This window comes from Denticeps clupeoides, chromosome 5, assembly GCF_900700375.1.
Source record: "Denticeps clupeoides chromosome 5, fDenClu1.1, whole genome shotgun sequence".
Taxonomy (NCBI): domain Eukaryota; kingdom Metazoa; phylum Chordata; class Actinopteri; order Clupeiformes; family Denticipitidae; genus Denticeps; species Denticeps clupeoides.
In genome coordinates, this window is record NC_041711.1 from 11,960,918 (window position 1) to 11,969,859 (window position 8,942).

At 43.5% G+C, this 8,942-nt stretch overlaps 1 long non-coding RNA gene across 1 annotated transcript; it reads left to right on the forward strand.

The window, feature by feature from the left end:
• The first annotated feature begins 3,116 nt into the window (after window positions 1-3,116).
• Window positions 3,117-5,043, forward strand: LOC114790921 (uncharacterized). Its single transcript, XR_003749875.1, has 3 exons — window positions 3,117-3,250; window positions 4,101-4,320; window positions 4,989-5,043. It is a non-coding gene; the product is annotated as an uncharacterized LOC114790921 (long non-coding RNA).
• The last annotated feature ends 3,899 nt before the right edge of the window (window positions 5,044-8,942 follow it).

Here is an 8,942-nt window from a genome sequence, read left to right on the forward strand (position 1 = left end):
GCCAAAAGTTTGGACACACCTTCTCATTCAATGTACTTTCTTTATTTTCATGACCATTTACATTGGTAGATTCTCACTGAAGGCATCAAAACTATGAATGAACATATGTGGAGTTATGTACTACAATGAAAACATGTTTTACATTGTAGTTTCTTCAAAATAGCCACCCTTTGCTCTGATTACTGCATTGCACAGTTTTTGGCATTCTCTCGATGAGCTTCAAGAGGTCGTCACCTGAAATGGTTTTCCAACAGTCTTGAAGGAGTTCCCAGAGGTGTTTAGCACTTGTTGGCCCTTTTGCCTTCACTCTACGGTCCTGCTCACACCAAACCATCTCGACTGGGTTCAGGTCCTGTGACTGTGGAGGCCAGAGCTTAATACTTGCAATTTCATTGTCCACTTTGTCCACCAACACTATTTAAACCTGCACCATTAGTCCATCTTAAAAATTGAAGATTATATTTTAGTACTTTTTAACAGCAATGTACAATTAGATAACTAACTTTGCTAACTTCTCCTGGTTTTCTGCTCAAAGGATCCAAAATATGCAGATGCAACCTCAAGTGCAGAACCCAGAGACGTTTCCCATGATATTAGAAGACAATGCTGTGAAGGGACAACATGGTAGACCGTATACGGTAAACTATAGACCAACTCCTGATGCTCTGCAGGCATCATGGAAGCGCTTACAAACTGTTGAGAATTTGCCTGCTAATGTTTACTTTATTACAGTGTAATACAATTTAAATTTGGTACAATACATTAATGTTGATGTCCTGTGTTTCTTGTTGGCTGGAACAGGTCATCAGCCAGGAGAGAGACATCCGCGCAGGAGACAGAATACAGGAAGCAGCGAGAGGTCAGTACACCTCCCGACATCCCCAGACCAGGAAAGAGGTGCACTGGTCCGAATCTTGGACTCACCCAATCAGTTTCTCCACTCTTGTCTGTCCCCATGCAGATCAGCGGTATGTCATGCTGCACCGTCCCCAATTCAGGCTGAACTTTTTCCCTCCTCTCTTGCGCTACGTGGAGCAAAATGAGGAAACTCTGAGTGCGCTGGCAGCGGTGGGGTCAGTGAAGGTGGACTGCAGTTTAAACGGAGTAACTTTAAAGATGCAGTTTTTTTATTCTGGACGACAGTGAGCTTAGATTTCCATGTTTTTGTAAGATCTGCAGCATGGGAACGCACATAAAAACCATACAGTACCCACACTTAAGTATCATTGACAATTTGCTATATCGAAGGACTCAGGCTCCTTACCTGTATAAAATACAACTGGAAGACAGAAGTGTTGCTGATTGATGAGCTCTGGACCCCTTTTTTTAATGGACATGCCCAAAATTAAACAGAGAAAACTATAAGTATTCATTTCAACTAATTACTGTTGTTCTGGGACAGTTTTGAAAATCAAATTTCAATCAAAAGTAAAACTAAAATGAAAACATGAATATAACTATTTTCTATTCCAATAATCTCTGGAATAAATGAACTGTATACACATTATTGAGTATCATGGCATTGCATTTTTTTTGGATGTGAGGCACCGTGGCGCCTGGCACTTTCTGCAGTGTAGACGTGTTTTCACCCTATGGATGCCACATCCTGCAGTATCCCGTCGCCGCTTGGCAGAGAGGTGGGTGTACAAAATATATGAAGTAAAAAATTTGATCATGTAACTGATTTGAAATAAACAATACTGTACTCAGCAATTCAACAAAGAACATCAAGTATAGGGAGAAAACATAAAAAATATATGAATAATCTTTCTTTAATAATAAATTCTAAAACAGAGAGTACATACCTTTCAGAAGAAGGGATCTGAAAATGCCTCAACCTCATCTGCACACAGGAGATCCTCTTCATCAGATGAATATTGAACAGTACAAATAGCTGGACTGCTGTGTTGCACCAGAATGTCCAGCACCTCCTCAGTCGTAAAAAACTTGCTTCTTTGCTGCGCCATCATAGTTTGGTCTTCTTTCAGAATCTACAGAAACAGCGGCGCCTGTCTTGTGTTGTGGACTGTTTTGCCTGTAATTCTGTACAATACGCGCAGGCATATCTCACGATCGCATTGATCGATTTGAATAGTTTGTTTTAATCGTCTGAGCCTGTAGAATCGTGGGAGCATTTGTGGAAATAACTTCATCAACACCATTCACCACACACCATACTTTCGGGCATGAAGGCTGCATTAAGGCTGCTGATTTATTTGGAATTTTTTGGTGAAGTTCGTTTCTGTGCGTGTCTTTGGAATTGTGTTTTGTTTAGGTAGTTTTGATTTAAAGCCTTAGCTAAAGGAAGCTAAATATTTTTTTTTCTTTGAATATATGTGGTTATCACAATTTTTTTCATGTCCTGTTTGTCTGTGGGATGATGAGTCTCAGCTTGTGGAGAAACTACTGCAGCAGATGCTGGATCAGGAAGAGGTACGCCTGCGTGAACGCTGGCTTGTGTTCTGTTCTGTAGAAACCACCTACTTTCTGAAAATGCTGAGTGATTTTTTATTTTACACACACAAACACTTACACGTGTAACTAAACTCAGAGTCAATGACTTGCTTTTATATCGGTCTTGTTGGTCCCCTAATACTGAATCTAAAGTCTCTATCTGAAATTGAGCCTTGGTGCAGAATAACTACTTTGATCCAGTCCCACAATGAGATTTCCCCAGGATGTGCCGTTTCCGTGTCTGTAGCTTTAAGGAAGCGGCCCCGTATTCAGAAGGTTGTCGGTTCAAATCCCGATCCTGAGGTGCCACTGAGCAAAGCACCATCCCCACACACTGCTCCCCGGGTGCCTGTCATGGCTGCCCACTGCTCACTAAGGGTGATGGTTAAAAGCAGTGGGTAACACACTCACCTATGAACCAGAAGACACAGGTTCAAACCCCTCTTGCTACCATTGTGTCCCTGAGCAAGACGCTTAACCCTGAGTTATCTCCAGGGTTACTGTCCCTGTAAATACTGATTGTAAGTTGCTCTGGATAAGGGTGACTGATAAATGCTGTTAATGTAATGTAATGTAATGAATTTGTGCTCAACGATCTCTTCACTTTCACTTCAAATTTTAACCAAGCGTATGGTTCGTACGCTCTGTGTATCTGTGACTTCAGGATAAGACCGAGGTTGATGAGCGAGTGGGAAAAGATGACCAAGGTGGCAAGGAGTTGTGTCTGGGCTACAGAGAACTGCAGAGGGAGTGTAGAGTGAGACACGCATGGGCCAGAACCATTCATACACAGTGGGTACGGAAATTTTTCACTCTTTGTTATATTGCAGTCATTTGCTAAAATGATTTAAATACATTTTTTCCTCATTAATGTACATACAGCACCGTATATTGACAGAAAAATACTGATATTTTTGCAGATTTATAAACAATGAAAAACTGAAATATCACATGGTCCTAAGTATTCAGTATTTAGTAGAAGTGTCTTTTTGATCTAATACAGCCATGAGTCTTTTTGGGAAAGAACAAAACAAGGTTTTCAAACCTGGATTTGGGGATCCTCTGCCATTCCTTCTTGCAGATCCTCTCCAGTTCTGGCAGGTTGGATGTAAACTCTGGTGGACAGCTAATTTTAAGTCTCTCCAGAGATTCTCAATTGGGTTTAAGTCAGGGCTCTGGCTGGATCATTCAACAGGCACAGAGTTGTTGTGAAGCCACCCTTTCGTAATTTTAGCTGTGTGCTCAGGGTCATTGTCTTGTTAGAATGCTGCTACCACCATGCTTCACTGTTGGGACTGTATTGGACAGGTGATTCTGCGTTTCTGAGCACTCTGGAGAAGGTTTTTGTCCAGGATATCCCTGTACTTGGCTGCATTTCTCTTTCCCTTGATTGCAACCAGTCGTCCTCCCCTGCAGATGCAAAACCGCCCCACTGCATGATGCTGCCACCACCATGCTTCACTGTTGGGACTGGATTGGACAGTGCCTGGTTTTCTCCACACATACCTCTTAGATTTAAGGCCAAAATGTAGAAGCTTCTGGCAGGCCACTCTGCCATAAAGTCCTGACTTGACTTTCTTCAACTTTCTTCCATCTCCTGACTGCATCTTTGGGTTCTTCTTTACCTCTCTCACCAACGCTCCCAGTGCCAGAAGGGACGCCCACCCAGCCTGGAGAGGTGGCCATTTCTGCATCAGGTGACCTCATCTCACCAGCAAAGACAGGATTCACAGAAAGCGGATGGACATCCTGAAAGGAAGCATTCTGGCCAAGAACCTCCTGAAGAACCGCATGGTCCATGTTCTTTGTGAGGCCACGACAGCTGCTTGCCCACTATCAAGGCCACCCTGTCAGCAGCATTCATTGGTACATGTATCCCAGTCACATACCTAGATTAAATTTGCCTGTGACACACAGTTTTTACTTCCTTTTTTTTCTTTTCAAGTGTCCTTCCATCTTATACAGACATAATGCATTTAAACCTTAATGAAAACGCACACCTAAACATTAAACTTGAACTTGTGTTTGCATCACACATATCCCAGAGTAGACCGATGCAGCAGTGACGTCTATGCCATATTCTCTCCTGACACTGTCCAGATGTCCTGACACTTATGAGTTCAACATATTGGATTTATGAGAATCTAGGATTTGCTCAGGGTTACTGTAATCTGCTATAAAAAAAAAACCCACAAATGTTTTGTGATTAACATTTAAAGTTGAGAATGTAGAAATCCAGACGTTCCAGTCATAACTTCACATACAGTACAGGCCAAACGTTTGGACACCTTCTCATTCAATATGTTTTCTTCATGACCATTTACATTGGTAGATTCTCATTGAAGGCATCAAAACTATGAATGAACACATGTGGAGTTATGTACTTAACAAAAAAGGCACCTAATACTGAAATAAGACATCCACATTCTTTTGTGTTATTTTAATGCTTTAGTAATATTAAATATGAATGGAGGATGAATGCCTCTGGAAAGTTAAATGAAAAAAAAACCTTATGCCTCTTTTTCTATTTGTAGCTGTGGCACCTAATACCCCCACAACTCATCTCCTTACCTCATCTCCTGCCCGGCTCCTCGCTGCAGCGCACACCTCAGCCTGCACATCACCATGGTAACCAGATGCTTGCTACTCTTTTCCACCTGTTTCTGGTGCGTGCCGCTGCCTGCTACTGAACACTTTCACGTACCTGCCAGTTTTTTTGCACACAACTTTGGGTTTTCCTGTGCATCCAGGAACCCTGCACCTTCCCTTCTTGTCAAACATTATTGGCTAGTGGACATTGGTCATGTGGACATTTTGGTTTGGAATGGGTGACGTGGTGCTGTCTGAAGTGCACAAGAACACCAGTAAGACTGTTGATCATGTCGTGGCCAATCAGTAAATGTTCATTAAGGCAGGTACCTTTGTGTTTGGCAGTCGAAGACCACACGTAACCTGTCAGGTTTCTTTGGATGATAGATGGTGTGGTGTGGTATGTACCATGTCTTGCCAGGGAGTCCGATATCATCAGTCTCTTCTGCATCATCTCTTTCGATGATGTCATTCATGTATTTCATGTAATCCTCCTTGTATTTTTCGTCTTTCATGAGTTTGCGTTTGAACTGGTTTGGTCTGTTTTCAGCAAGTTTGTGGCTTTTCTCTAAATGGCAATGGCATCTCCAAATGTCCCTTTTCCATCTGTGTTATGCCTTGCTCAAGCTTTTGGAGGAATGTTAAATCCTCCTGTGATACAGTCTATTCGTTCCTGTCAGTCTCTTTGAAATCTCTTTCCAGAGCAAGTATTGCATCTGTTGGAGTGGAGTGAGGGATTTCTTTAACTGTGACTCTGTGGCAGAGGCTGCTGTCTATATCCGTTTCATTGTACAGTGCTGAGTTGCCTACTATGCTCCATCCTAAGTCTGTGCGAATAGCATAGGGCTCACCATCTTTTCCTAAGATTACTTGTTTAGGTGCAAGAGCTCTGGGACAGGTATAAGCTATAAGGAGACTTACTTCACAACTGAGGAGTGGAGGGATCTCATCTACAATAGGCAGTAAATGACTGTTTGGCTGTTTCACATGTGGGTATGTGTTCCCTGTTAGCAGGTAAGCAATCCTTGGAGTATGCCGTGGGGAGCTTTATGACTGTGGCTGAGTTATAAACTCTCACCAAGAGATCAGACACCCTTCCACTACTTATGACAGCATTTTTACCCAGCATGTTAGTCAATTTCAGCTTTACTGGACAAACATCTGCCTGCAGCTCATGCGTTACATCCTGATCCACAAAGACAGCATCGCTCTGAGTGTCTAATAATGAATAGACCAATTTTTCCTTGAGTGGAATTTGTGGTGGTTGACAGCCATACTGGGACTATCATTGAGGTGCTGACGGTCTGTTCTGATCTGGCAACATTAAGTGACATGGCTGTTGCAGTTTCAGGTGATTTGCATTCTCCGTACTCACACGTGTTTGTCTTTGCAAACTGTTACTGTAATTTTCATCATGAAGACACACAGGATGTCTCTTTGTGCAGGTTTCGCAAGTGAGGCGGCGTCTGCAGTCCATAACACATATTTCTCCTTCTCAACTCACATCAGCAATCTTTCCCGCTCATGTAGATTCCTTCTCTACAATATCAGACGAATCCGCCCTTACCTGTCAACCCAGGCCACCCAACTACTGGTTCAGTCCTTAGTAATCTCACGACTGGACTACTGCAACTCCCTTCTAGCTGGTCTACCTCTATGTACCATCCGACCTCTACAACTCATACAAAATGCAGCAGCACGACTGATCTTCAACCTTCCCAAATTCTCCCATACCACCCCTCTGCTACGTTCCCTTCACTGGCTCCCAGTAGCTGCACGCATCAGGTTCAAAATACTGATGCTGGCCTACAAAGCCAAACATGGAGCAGCACCATCCTACCTCACAGCCCTCATTACACCTCGCACTGCACCTCGTCTACTCCGAGCCTCCAGTACTGCTCGCCTGGTCCCTCCATCTCTGAAGGTAAAAGGAAAACATTCATCCAGACTCTTCTCCGTCTTGGCCCCTCGGTGGTGGAATGAACTTCCCCTCGAGGTCAGAACAGCTCAGTCACTGAGCACCTTCAAACGGCAGCTCAAGACCTTCCTCTTTAAAGAATATTTAGATTAAATTGTAATTTTCTTGTCAAACTTTGTGTACAGAATCTACAACAGAGTGAATTAAATAGATGTATTCATAGTTGGGGTCCTAGTGAACCGGAATTGATCTCTTCATCGATGGTAACTTGAAAGCACGTTGTAAGTCGCTCTGGATAAGGGCGTCTGCCAAATGCCGTAAATGTAAATGTAAATAGTCACCGAATGCCACACGTCACATGCCACGAAATATATGGCGGTTTGTGATTTGCTTCTTTACGTGCTATAACTGATCTATGCGACCGACGGTTTAAGGCCAAATACATTATTTTTACATTATGTATTTGGCCTTAAACCGTCGGTCGCATAGATCAGTTAACCTAACATTATGGTGCTAACCTTTGGTTTTCCACATGTTGAAAGATAACACACACTTAAAGATTTGAACATTTTATTTTTTCTTATTTAGATGTCATTTCTTCCACAAACAGGAGAGCAGTAACGCATCGGGTCTAGCCGATGTCTCCTCTTCCTCCCTCAAAACCTGTGCTGACCAGCTGGCTCCAGGTTTCACTCACTGATTGTGAGTACCGCGGCTCCTCAGGGACGTGTCTTCTCACCACAATTTTCCAGGACCGTCTACAGAACCGCTGAAATGGGTGGGCCAGAGGAACATAAAATCAGGCAAGTGATCAATATTATTAGCATTAACAGCTGGTTTTATAAAGCAGTCACCTGCTGGGGGTGAAGGTAAATCACGCTAGATTAGGGAATAGCCTCATGTAATGCATATGAGCAGTAAGTAATTAAACGTATATTAAACATTTAGACACTAGATAAGCAGCCATTCTGAAAACAGACTCCACAGGGAGTTGAACCCCGCCCTGATCCTGAAGGTCAGGTGTGCCACCACCGGAGCCTTTTTTTTTGGCTTTAATTTTTTTCTACTACTGTTAATTATTAAACTGTTTAATGAACTACAGGTAAAATTAGTGCCAATTCATGTCCAATTCATCTCCAATTGGCCTAGTTGTTTTGTGGGGGAAACCGGAGAACCCGGAGAAAACCCACGCTGACACGGGGAGATACATGCAAATTTGCAAATCTCCACACAGAAGGGACCGAAACTCAGATCTCCTTGCTGTGAGACAAGGTGCTAACCACAATGTCACCGTGCCGCCCGTCACTAAATACTTACCTTCATACTTACCTTCATGCTTACCTGTACTAGTGATCACTATTGGTGCTGCTAGTGCTACTAATAGTGGTACTAGTAAGGTGGAGGGAGGAGGCACATCTCGAAATCCATGTCCCAGATGACAGGAATGTTGTTCAGCTCCTCCAAAAAATCCTCCAGACTGGCTTCTTGTTGGGGTCCCTGTGGACTGTCTGCTGCTGGGTCGCTGGTCATCATTTCCTCCTCCATCTGGTCCTGAAGAATCCAGCGGTCCTCGTTGCTCTCAAACTCCATGGATGATGTGCTGGTGGAGGGCTGGTGAGCACTGGTGACACTGGGCAGAGGTGTGGCAGGACCATCCTGTACCTGCGGCCTGCTCCATGGAGGCAGAAAGCTCATCTCCACAGCCAGGTCCCAGATTCCAGGAACAAAGCTCAGCTTGTCCATCACATCTACCGGAAAAACAACCTCCTGAGTGTCTTCCTGCTGGGGTGGCTGTGGAGTAGCCTGCAGCTGCTGCATACAGGGAATGCTCCACAGCAGAGCTGGAGGGGAGTTAGTGTCCCTCACACATGCCCACGGTATACCTGAGAAGTGCAGTGACATGAATACATTGAGATATTTGGTTATAATTTACTGACTTTGATACCTTACAATGGACCATATATGTTTACTGCATACACAA